Source organism: Petaurus breviceps, unplaced genomic scaffold (assembly GCF_028583685.1).
Source record: "Petaurus breviceps papuanus isolate PSGF00001 unplaced genomic scaffold, PetGlider_PUasm1.0 90879, whole genome shotgun sequence".
In the NCBI taxonomy this organism is placed as follows: Eukaryota; Metazoa; Chordata; class Mammalia; order Diprotodontia; family Petauridae; genus Petaurus; species Petaurus breviceps.
This window is the reverse complement of record NW_027187368.1, coordinates 13,981,908-13,995,042: the sequence shown is the minus strand read 5'-3', so window position 1 is coordinate 13,995,042 and position 13,135 is coordinate 13,981,908.

The window sequence follows — 13,135 nt, the reverse complement described above, 5'->3', positions numbered from 1 at the left end:
CAAAAGGGAACGGAAATGGGGCGGCCAGGTAGCACAGCGAGTAAGAGCACCAGTTCCAGTGTCAGAACGACCTGGAGATCGAATCCCGGGCTCAGATACTCAGCACCACACCCAGAAATAACTGGCCGTGTAACCTTGAGCAAGTTACTTAACCCTGATTGCTTAAAAAAAAAAAAAAAAAAGGGAATGGAAAGAAACACAGACAAGCAGAACACTTTTGAAAGCAAAACATGGAATTATTATATATATATATATATGTATATGTGCGTGTATATATATATATAGAGAGAGAGAGAGAGAGAGAAAGAGGAGAAAAAAAGTTAACCAAAAGACCCAACTGTACAAGGCAATATATGTATGTGTATACATGTGTATGTGGAGAGAGAAAGAGAGAGAGAGAGAGAGAGAGACAGAGAGACAGAGACAGAGAGAGAGAGAGAGAGAGAGTTCTCCCTATCTTACCTTGTATAGAAGTACAAGGACCCCTCACTAACCCATCCTACTTATTATCAGCAGGGAAGCTTTGACCTGTTCCATTCCTGACCCGGAAACAACTGACACCTCCTTAGGCAGCTTGGCAGCCCTGTTCTGGGGGAAAGAGGGTGTATTCACCATATTGGTTTGAATTTAGTGCTAATGTCCAAGGCTTTAAGGCTTTAGCCCTACTGTATCTTGGGACTTCTCTGACTGACTTTTCCACCATGCTCCGGTGTTGGGTCCCTCCCTGTTGCCCTTTCATTTTCAACTTTTTTGGTTTTTGTCTTCCCCCTTTAGATTATAAGCTCCTTTGAAGGCAGAAACTGTTTTTCTTTTTTTCATTTTTCGTATTCCTAGAGCTTAGCACAATGACTGGCACGTAGTAGGTGCTTAATAAATATTCCTTGACCAATGACTAGTGCATCTCAGGATTCCTGAGTTTATAATCTTACCAGCTTCAGCCTCAATAGTAGCGGGCTAATAGACATGCGACATGGGCCACCACATACAGCTAGTATATGCTTTTTTTTTTTAAAGTTAACAGTATTAAATGGAGATTCATGATTTCAAATACAGCCCCCTTTTTATGTTCAGCTGTATAGCTGGAAATGTTTTCTTTTTTGGTGTTTAAGTTCAAAATAAAAAACTAAAAATTTTAAAAAATATGTGTTACAAAGGATGCCTCCATTGGCAGGAGAGGGGAGAACAATATATTCAGAAAAGAAGAAGATATAAAAAAATCAGTAAAAATAAATTTTTAAAAGATTGCTATGAGGAAATCATTTTAAAAACTTTAAAGTGATGAAACACTGGGTTTAAGAATCGAATATTTTCCTAGGTCTCTCCTCATAGAGGGAGAGAATGATAAGTCCACCCCAGTGCACCTGTGCAGGTTGGCCTGCGAGCTTGGGGCAGGGGTGGGGAACCTATGACCTTGAGGCCACATGTGGCCCTGTAGGTTCTCAAGTGCAGCACTTTGCCTTTGTTTAGGGAGAACAGAGGCATGCCTGCTTCTGGATTTCCAGACCCTTTATGGGGAGAAAGCCATAGAAAAAAAGGTCAGCTTTTGGAAAGCAGAGTTGCAGGGAAAGCCAGAATCTCAACAGGTCCCTAATTTCTACCTCCACTCCTCTCATAAACTCCTCAATCAACTCTGGCTCTCACACAGGTGAAAAGGGGTGGAGCCAGCCTTCTCTCCACCTATGAGCAGAATCTTATACAAATGATCCAGGCTTGAACCCAGGCTTACAGTGTTGTGGAATTTGGAGCTATTTTTGTTATCTCACATGCAGTAGCAGAAGTCAGATGATAAAAGTTATAACATAATTCGCTCTCATATTATATTAGAGAGTTATAAAGTTTATAAGTTATGTTACATTATATAAGTGTTGTTATATGATTATATATCTGACATTATATAATGTTTTGCATACAGTTTATAAATCAGCATCATATCCATTACCTAATACAATCCTCACAACCAAACTGTGAAGTAGGGAAGGCAAGCTGTTGTTCAGTTGTTTCAGTCCCATCTGACTCTTTGTGACCCCATTTGGGGTTTTCTTGGCAAAGATACCAGAGTGATTTACTATTTCCTTCTCTAGCTCATTTTACAGATGAGGAAACTGAGGCAAACAGGGTTAAGTGACTTGTTCAGGGTCACCCTGCTAGTAAATGTCTGAGGCCAGATTTGAACTCAGGAAGGTTAAGTCTTCATGATTCCAGGCCTGGGACTCCCTCCAGCACACCACTTAGCTGCCCCATATGGCAAATATCATCCCCATTTGTAGAGTTGGGGACTGAGGTGCCAAAAGAAAAGTGATTTGTCCAAAATCAAAGTCAGGACTTAAACCCAGGTCTCCCAATTCCAAGTTCAAGACTTGTGCCCTTGCTGCTTACTGCCCCTCATACATGGCAGGGGAGGATCATATCTCAATAGCTCAGGAGGCTGAATAACAGTCTTGATAATCCCATGGATTTGTAATGTAATTACCCTGGATATTCCCTCCAATGAGGTGGCTGAAGCCCATCGACGATGCAAGGCCTCCAGCACAATGAGCGAACGAACCCCTGTGGCACATTTATTAAGAGACAAGAACCATTCAGGATAAGTATAGAGATCTGCCTGCACCGGACAAGAGAGGGGCTGTACCAGGGCTTCCAGGAGGGACTCTAGTCTGCCAGCTCTGCTTCCTGCCTGGGGTTCCCCACATGAGCAATGGTTTTGCCATCGGCAGTAAGGGAAGGAGCATTTACAGATTCATAGTTTGTTAAGTGAGGGAAGGGATTTTAGAACATGGAACATGGAATGTCAGAGAAGGAAAGCAGCCTAAAGGCCAATTAGTCCAACCTTCTCTTTGTATAGGAGGGGAAACTGAGGCCCAAGGTGGGGAAGGTATTTGTTCTAAATTGCACATCAATGAATAGTCAGACGATTTGGGGGCTGGGTAGGTCAAGGGCAGGGTGGGGGTAGAGCAGCTGGTACAATCCCAGCCCAGCCCAGACTGAGGCACTGGCTGGGTGCTGAGTCCCAGACGTTGTGATCTCATCTCCCCACTCCACCTTAGACTCCCCCGACACTCCTGAGAGCAGTGCCCCCGCCCAGTCCAGTCCGGCTTCCTGCCTCACATTCTTTCCATGCTGGACTCCCCACACGGCTGTTGGCAGCCCCCTGGGCTCCAGCCTTCCAGAATCAGAAAGGGAGGAACAGAGAGACCATCTTAGAACAGACAGCCTCTCCCCAACCCAGGTCTAAGTGTAATTATAATATTAACTCCATCCAACAAGCATTTATTTATTAATAACAGCTATAGGATTTTAAGGTTTTCAAAGTAAGGCTTGCTCACAACAACCTCATGAGGTAGGTATCACTAGGATTATTACCCCCATTTTATAGATGGAAAAACTGAGGTTTTGGTTAAATATGTGTATGGTCACATAACTAATAAATCCCAGAGCCAGGAGTCTAACTCAGGTACTGGTATGCTGATAAATGTTTAACAGCTGGCTCTCTAGACACAATGTACTCATGACCCTTTTTTTTTTTTGCTTTTTTGGAGGGGGGAAGGCAGGGCAATTGGGGTCAAGTGACTTGCCCAAGGTCACATAGCTAGTAAGTGCTAAGTATCTGGGGTTGGATTTGAACTCAGCTCCTCCTGACTCCAGGGCCAGTGCTCTATTCACTGCGCCACCTAGCCACCACCCATCATGACACATTTTTAAGTTTAATCTATGAGTATTAAACAGTTCTCCATCATTTTCTTAAATCTAAACAATAAATTAAAAACAAAAACAAAACAGTAAATTAAAAATAAAAATAAAATAACAAAAGCAAAAAACAAATTAAAAATAAAACTAAAACAATAAATTAAGCCCTGATGGAGCGGCTAAGTGGTGCAGTGAGTAGAGCACCGACGCTGGAGTCAGGAGGACCTCAGACACAACCCAAAAACTAGCCGTGTGACCTTGGGCAAGTTACTTAACCCCAATTGTCCTCCAAAAAAGGCAAAAATAAAACAAAACAACAAATTAAGCTCTGACCTGTAGCTTGTGGATTTTTGAGGTGCAAATGCTAACAATGAAAATTTAACAACCAGCTCCAGGGAGCCAGTATTAGCTGCCTCTAACCTATCCCTAATCTCAAGTCTCCTAACTCCCCATCAGTCAGTCTTTCTATTATTGCAGGTTGCCTCTCATAAATTAAAAAAAAGTCTCCACTAGAAAACAGGTACAATTATCACAGAAGAACCCAAGACCACTGTCACTAATTTGCTGTGTGACCCTAAAAAAGTTGCTTCATCTCTCTGTGCCTCCATTCTCTCATAAACTCTTCCTATCAGGTATTCTTGGAGGTGGAGAGAGAGGGGAGAGATAGGTACGGGACCTGAAATATGATATTGGAATAATAATCATATTATAATAATAACAATAGAGGAAACTCCTTCTACCATTTCAGGATGGGACCTTCTCTCCAACTTTTAGTCTTAAGAGAGTTGTCTATGTCCTTGAGAATTTAAGTGACTTGATCAGGATCATCCAATTAGTATTTGTTAGATGTGTAGCAGCAACCACACTGGCATGCCCAGGATGGCTGCCAGCACAGGTTCTTAGATCTGCTTTACTAGAAAAGACAGCTGTTCAAAGGGTCAACAATCTTTTTTAAATTACATTCATTAGTTCAGGGGAAAAATCAGTACCCTGAACTTCAGAGAAAATCTAAAGAGAGAAAATACAAGTAGAGAAATAAAAACCACAGATCAGGTTTCTAACTGCTAAGAAATTAGCATATATCAAAGAAAACTGCCCTGATGTTTTAGAACCAGAGGGCAAAATAGAGGTTGAAAGAATCCACCAATCAACTCCTGAAAAAGATCCCCAAAAGAAAACTCCTAGGAATATTATAGCCAGGTTCCAGAATTCCCAGATTAAGGAGAGAATATTACAAGCAGCCAGGAAGAAACAATTTGAATATTGTGGAAACACAATCAGGATAACCCAGGATCTGGCAGCTTCTACACTGAGGGATCGAAGGGCTTGGAATATGATATTCTGGAGGTCAAAGGAGCTGGGACTAAAACCAAGAGTCACCTACCCAGCAAAACTGAGTATTATGTTTCAGGAGAAAATATGGTTATTCAGTGGAATAGAGGACTTTCAAGCATTCTTGCTGAAAAAACCAGAGTTGAATAGAAAATTTGACATTCAGATACAAGAAGCAAGAGAAGCATGAGAAGGTAAACAGGGAAAAGAAATCATAAGGAACTTATCAAAGTTGAACTATTAACATTCCTACATGGAAAAACAATAATTGTAACTAATGAAACTTTTCTCACTAGTTGAAGGGAATAGAAATATATATATATATATATGTCTATATATGAGGGTATATGGGCATATGAATACACATATGTGAATGTGTGTATATATGTTTACAGGTATACATAGATAGAGGGCACAGGACCAATTTAACAGGAAGGGATGATACTTAAAAGGTGAAATTAAGAGGTGAGAGAGGAATATAATGAGAGGAGATGGGGAGATATAGAATGGGGTAAACTATCTCATATAGAAGAGTCAAGGGAAAATGGTTACAATGGAGGGGAAGAATAGGAAGGCAAAAGGGAATGGGTCAACCTTATTCCCATCGAATTTGGCTTGAGGAGGGAATGAAATACACACTAAATAGGGTATCTCACTCTCCAGGAGAGTAGGGGGGAAGGGGATGCAAGGGGGGATGATGGAAGGGAGGGCAGGCTGGGGGGGAGGGAAGTTGGAAGCACCCACTTTTGAAAAGGGACTGGACCAAAGTAGAGAATAGAACAAGAGGGAGGTGAGATAGGAGGGAGGGAAGTCAGTCTTTTACAATATATCTACTTTGTTATTGTTTTGCATTAGCCACACGTGTACAACCTATACTGAACTGCTCATCTTCCCAGTAAGGGTGGGTGACAAGGGAGGAAGGGATTGAATCTGGAATTCAAAGTTTTAAAATCAAATATTCAAATATATATATATATATATATATATACTATTATTAATACTATTTTACATGTAATTGGGAAATAAGATATACAGGCACTGAGGCATAGAGATCCACTGGAAAAGTTGAAAGGGGTATGGGAGAAAATATGGGAGAGAGCATATTGGAGAAAGGGATATCCTGTGGGACTGCTATTTTGGGGCAGTGGGCAGGGGAAAAACAGGGAGAAAATTTGTACCTCAAAATCTGGCAGAAATGAATGATGTAAATCAGAAGCTAATAAAGCATTTGAAAAATAAAAATAAATAATAAATAATAAAAAAAAGAAATTCACATATATCCACAGACAGATCCAACTGTCTGACCAAGGCAATACATGTAGTTATCAAAGAGAAAAACCCCAACACCTGGGTTTGGGGTGGGGGCGGTGTGGCAGCATTTGGCTCCTTAACAGAGTCTCATCTGCTCAAATCACAAGAACACACTTCCAATGAATGAGGCCCAAAGCAAAATGATAACCTAAGAGAATATATACTCTTTTTAGAGCCAGAGGGTGTCACAATCCTCCATGACTCAGTGCCTAATTAGAAATTAACAAAAGGTGTGAAAGCCTTCCTACAAGCAAGCCTCCCCTAAACAAGTTTCCAATGAGTCCTATTAATGTGTGAGGAAGATCTTATATCCCATTAACATTACAACATGGGACTTGAACCCAGATCTTTCTGGGTTCTCTCAAGGTCTGTTCTCTATTCACTATGCCTCTCAAAGCTTAATTGTATGTACACAATATATACATATTATAATATTTACATATAACATGCATGTAAGTACACACATATATTATATGGGTACATGTCTATACCCACAGAGTTCTGTGTTTACAAAAAAATTTCTATTCATTTACTTTTTTAAAAAGTGGCATTGATGCCTTTTTTTTTTAAACCATTTTCCCACAATTCTACTGCCCCCTCCATCAGAGAGCCCTCCCTGGTAACACAGAAGTAATACAGTTCGTCATAAGAAATCATGTCTGCCATGTCTGACAATGTATGCCTCATTCCACACCTGCATTTTACCACCTCTCTAATAAAAAAAAGAGGGAGGTATACTTCAGCATGAATCCCATGAGGCAGTCTTCAGACCTTCCCAGGGCAACTGGGGGTAACAGTTTCTTTTTAATCTCTCCTACCAGACCCCTCCTCATCCCTTATTTCTCTAAACTCTCTTAGTTTGACCAGCAGTGAGATACCTTCCTTGATCCCATTGAGGCACAATAGGGTTAAAAACTCAAAACATTTTAGCGTATCATTAAGGGAAGGTGCTCAAATTTCAAAAATTGAAAAGGTTCTGGACTGGAAGCTGGAGGAGCCAGGTTCCAGTGTGGCTCCCAGCTAACTGGCTATGTGACTTGAAATAAGTCAACTTACCTCTCTGGGTTTTGGCTTCTTCCTCTGTGCCATGGGCACAATTGCTTCCCTACTTCCTTCACAGGTGTGTAGTAAAAAAAAGGGGGGGGGCTTTGCAAACTGTAAAGCCCTGTTGTGGGAGTAGTATTATGCACAAACGTGTAGCTTTGATAATTTACAACCCTGGTCTACCTGTTCTTTTAGGGACCAAGTTTACTCCACCTTCTTCAACAATTTTCTTTTGTTCTTTATGTCCTAAGAACTTAGCATAGTGCCTGGCCCAAAGTAGGTACTTAAAAGTCTATTGACTGTTCTCCCACCGCACACACTCTCATCAAGATATGAGAACAGAGAAATGGATAGGAGTTGGGGCTCTGGGGAGTTGGGTGTTGCAAACAATAGCCCATGTTTCTGCAGCCCTTTCCAATGTACCATTTTCAAAATGCTGATAGATCTGTGAAGGCAATGTAAGGAGATCCTGTTGGGTAAGAAAAGGATACAGGAGTTGATGTAGGAGGTTTGGGCTGGACAATCTTGTGACCTAAGGCAAATAACTTTCCCTCTCTGAACCTCAGCGGCATGGTCTCTAAAATGGGATGATGCTCTGACATGCTTTGTAAGCTTTAAAGCTGAGAGGAAAAGAAAAATAACAAACTTAAAACACTCAGAAATGGTCATTGCAATGCAAATGAAGGGAACGACTAAGGCATCCTAAGTTTGCAACCCTAAAAAACAAGCTTAGCTCCAAGGGAGACAGAGAAGAAAACATCTCCTTCTCTCCGCCCCACTGCTTTTCACTGGCCAGGGAAACTCAGGCAAGAACACTGCCCAGAACCACAGACTTTTCTAGATATATTAATTAATTTGGGCAGGATTTTTTTTCTTCTCTTTTTAATTGTTCATGAAAAGGTATGGCTTTCCTGGGGAGATGGGAGGAGAGGGATGCAGCTGGAAATGTAGGTCATGTGAAAACAAAAGATATCAGTAAAAATCTATTTTAAAATGATTGTTGCAAAATTACTAAGAACAAGTTTGGCCCCAAAGAAGAGATAGGACACCTTCCCCTAATCCTTTGCAGAGATGTGTGTGGCTGAGAAGTGGAGGGAAGAGAAGAGAAGCAGATCCTAGAGGATAGAACATTAAGTAATATTGTGACACTTTTTCAATATATTGATTGATATTGTTCATTTTTTTCTTCCTCTTTTTCTTAAAAAATATTATAAAGGATGGATCTGGGGAGGAGGAAGGATACATGGGGAAATTAGTAATATTTTTTTAAATATCAATAAAAATTTGGTTTAAAAAATGATGGGAATGTCAGTTGTTCTGAGCCTGGAGTCAAGATGACTTGAGTTCATCAGTCTCAGGCATACACTAGCTATGTGACCCTGGGCAAGTCACTGCTTGCCTCAGTTTCCTCAACTATAAAAAGGGGATAATAACAACATCTATCTTGAAGGGTTGTTGTGAGGATCAAATGAGATATTTGTAAAGTCCTTAGCACAGTTCCTGGTATACAGTAGGTGCTTTATAATTGCTTGTTCCCCTCCCTTCCCCTTCTTGTTATTCTGATATGATACCTTACTGTAGGGTGGTTGTGACCTTGAGTTCTCAAAGGCTCTGCAGCCTCATGTAGGCTGTGGCAGGCCCTGTGAATTATAAAAGGCTTCAGGTAGGGGCCAGGTGACCTATCATCTGGGGTTCAGCCTAGCTAAGTTTAGAGGTTTGCCACCATACTGAATTCAAGTAAAAGTGGTCTGTACTCTGCAATCCACTCAACTGTCTGCTGAGGCATAGAGGGACTAAGATCACTGGTAAAAGGGGATAACCATATTGATGAAATCATAGCTCTTTAAGCATCGAAGCCAGTAGTATTATTACAGATGGGAAAACTGAGGCCCATCTATAATGGAAATTACAGAAAGAAAGAGGAAGCAAGTGATTTGGTCAAAGCCACATAGAAAATTAGTGACCAACCTTGAACTAGAATACAACCACAAAAAAATGAAAACTGAACACTGTGCAGCGATTACGACCAAGCCAGGCCCTGAAGAAGAGATATCGAAGTTCATCTCCATCCATTTTTTGCAGAGGTGGAAAGCTATGGGTATGGCACATTGCATACACTGGCAGACTTGGTTAATGTTCTGGTTAATTTTGCCAAACTTTCATTTCTCTTTTAATCTTTGTTATAAGAGATGTTTTTATAGGTTGTGAGAAGACATGTTAGGGAATGAAGGTTATATAAAAACAAAAGATACCAATAAAATTTCTACATAGTCAAGGACCACCTGTAGCCATATAGGAAGCAGTATGTGATGCTGACCAAAGTGACCTTCGTGGAGCATTTTAACTTTTGGTTTTTTAACCTAGGTAAGAAAGAATTTTTTTCATAAGTTGTTCAAATTAAAACTAATAGGCTTGGGTACATTATCACCTGATAAATAAAGGGATTTTGGCACTATGAAAAAAAACACTCAGATCTCTTGTCTGTGATCTCAGGGCACTTTCTACCAGCCTTTCTGTTCTTGAGAGGCAGCCTAGTAGAGTGGATGAGTGCTGGTCCTGGGGACAGGAAGACCCACCTGGGTTTGAATCTTGCCTCAAATGTTTGCTAACTATATGACTCTAGTCATTTAACTCTAAGTCATTTAATCTCTTTGAGCCTCAGTTTCCTTATTTGTAAAAAGGGAATGATAATAACAGTATGATAATTTTGAGGTGCTATTGTACCTTATCTTGGAGGGTTGTTTTGAGGTCATATGAAACCATGTATGTAAGTATAGACTATTGTTATTAATTACCTCAATGACCATGGTGCCCCTACTGCTTATCAGAGAGTTGGAAACATAAGCCTGCTTCTCTTGGGTCACTGAAGGTAAACTGGGGGAGAGGGAGTGGCTTGAGGGTAGCTGAAGTCAGGATGGAGATGGAGAGAGCCTTCTCACAGGGGACAGTGGGCCAAGGTGGCAGGTGGGAGGGACAGCAGAATGTCCTAACTCTTAGGACATTCTGTCTTTTGGTCCGGCCTTCTGAGGACAGCCTGGTCAGTGATGCAGGAGGAATGTCAGACCCCTATCTCCCTTTCTCTGTCAGAAGCCAGGGCAGGGGCAGGGAAGGGGAAATTATGGCTGAGGGGAGAAGCTCAGGACCCTGGAATTGGATGAGCTACTCTAAGCTCTCTTGGTCCCTTTCCTCATCCATCTAGGGGCCTTTTATTATGAAAAGGCCTCAAGATCACAGGATCCAGAATTGAAAGGGATTTTAGAGGTCATCTAATCCAACCTACTCATTTACAGAGGAGGAAACTGAGGCCTACAGAGAGAAAGTCACTTGCCAAGGTCAGGAAACTTCCTCCCCTCCTCTTCCTCTTTCTCTAGGAGTTTCCCCACCCAGACCTTATCTTCCCCTACACCCAGCCTCTCCCCCGAACTCCACTTCCTGCCTTAATTTCTTACATTCCTTTTCCCTGGAACAGACTCCCCAGGATGTCCTCTTCCCTTCTACCCACATATGCCCAGAGGAGGTAGACCAGGTCTGTAGAACTTCTGTCTCATTCTGCAGACTGCACAAGAGGGCTACCCAACAGGCTTTAGAGTCTCCCCAGAAAGGTCAAGGAACCACAATTCAGGCCTATTTACTCTGCCCGGCTCCTCAAAGGGGACCTCAAGGTCTTTAAGCACATTGTTTTTTGTTTTGTTTTATTTATTTATTTTTAGTTTTCAACATCCTCTTTTGTAAGATTTTTGAGTTCCAAATTTTTCCCCCTTCCTCCCTTCCACCCTCCCTAAGACAGAATGCAATTTGATATAGGTTATACATGTACAATCATATTAAACATATTTCCACATTAGTCATGTTGTGAAAGAAGAATCAGAACAAAAGGGGAAAACCATGAGAAAGAAAAAAAACAAAAAAAGAGAAAACAGTATGCTTTGATCTACGTTCAGACTCCATAGTTCTTCCTCTGGATGTGGAGAGCATTTTATGTCATGAGTCTTTTGGAATTATCTTAGATCATTATATTTGAGAAGAGCTAAGGAATCATATTTGATCATTGCACAATGCTGCTATTAAGGTGTACCATGTTCTGTTTCTGCTCACTCCACTCAGCATCAGTTCATAAAAGTCCTTCCAGGTTTTTCTGAAATCAGCCTGCTCATCATTCCTTATGGAACACTAGCATTCCATTACATTCATATACCACGACTTGTTTAGCCATTCCCCAGTTGATGAGGATCCCCTCAATTTCCAATTCTTTGCCAACACAAATAGAACTGCTATAAATATTTTTGTACATGTGAGTCCTTTTCTCTACTAAGCACATTGTTTCTTAAGGATGTCTGATACTGCCATGCTGTAACTAGAGAACTGGATTCCCCATAAACCAGCAAGAGATATGAGGTAAGGCTGATTTAAGGGAACCCCAAATCTCCCTGCCTGGTTCCCTCTACCTTGACTCTCTTAGAGACATAATCACACTACATCAAGACTGGAAGGGACAAAAGAACATTGAGTCTAGTAGGGATCTTCTGGTCCAGTCCCTTTGTTTTATAGATGAAGAGACTGAGGGGCAGATGTGAAGAAACTTGTCCAAGGTCACATAGTAAGTTAAAGAGTTAAAAATCAAATACAGGTTTTATGATTTCCAATTCCCACCATCATGTGTCCTCCTGGGGGCCATGGAATGGGTCTTTGTCAGTCAGTCCACAAGCATGTGGTAGGCCCTGTGCTCAACACCAGAAAGACAAAGAAAGGCAAAGCACAGTCCCAGCCCTCAGGAAGCTCACCCTCAACTGGGAAGACAACACATAAATAACTAGGTACCTACAAGATATATACAGGCCAGATGATTTTCTTGGGGTTGTAGCTTGCTGTTGGCAAAGGAAAGAAGCCGGTGGGAGGAAAGAAAGAGGAAAAGTCTGAAGCTTATATTCACATGGATTGTAAGCTGAGTAAGGTAAAGCTGAGACTATGCATTTCTCCTCTTATTCTACCCTCTCCTCTATACACCAGCTACCATTGCTGACTTGGATCCACTAAGGGGAAAGGAGGGGAAAAGTCCATCAGCCAAAAAAATCTAATCCCAAACCCTCCTGGGGAACATCTTGGGCTACTGTCATCCACTTACAATGGAACAGGCCCAGGGACCACCACATTCTTTAAGGATAATATTGTCTCCTCCCTCCATATTGCCTAGAGAGAGATAGAAATTTTCAAATCCCTCAAGAATGAAGACTTTTATGAGTGAAATGAGCAGAACCAAAAGAATAGTTTATACAGTGACAACAACATTATAAAGAAACAATTTTGAAGGACTTAAGAACTCCAACCAATGCAGTAACTGAGCATGATTCCAGAGTACCATGATGAAAGATACTGCCTGCTTCCTGACTGAGAGGGGATGGACTCCATGACACAAAATGAGATATACAATTTTTGAATATGGCCAATGTGCTTTACTATATATATTTGTTATGAGGATTTTGTCTTTCTTTTTTTTTTCAATGGGGGAAGGGATTGAAGAGAGTGAAAATAGATTTTTGTTCATTAAAAAGAATTAATTCTTTAAAAGGATGATCCTAGATTCTTCACACCTTTTGGGGAAAAGCCCTGAACTTCTTACATGGCTTGGGCCTTTTTCATATTCTAGGGATGACTCTGGCCCCCTCACAATCCCTAAGGACATCTCTGATCCTCATAGCCTCCAGAGACAACTTTGCCTCTGGATCACTCTGTTGGATTTTAGGGACATACCTCTCCCTTCCCCCAG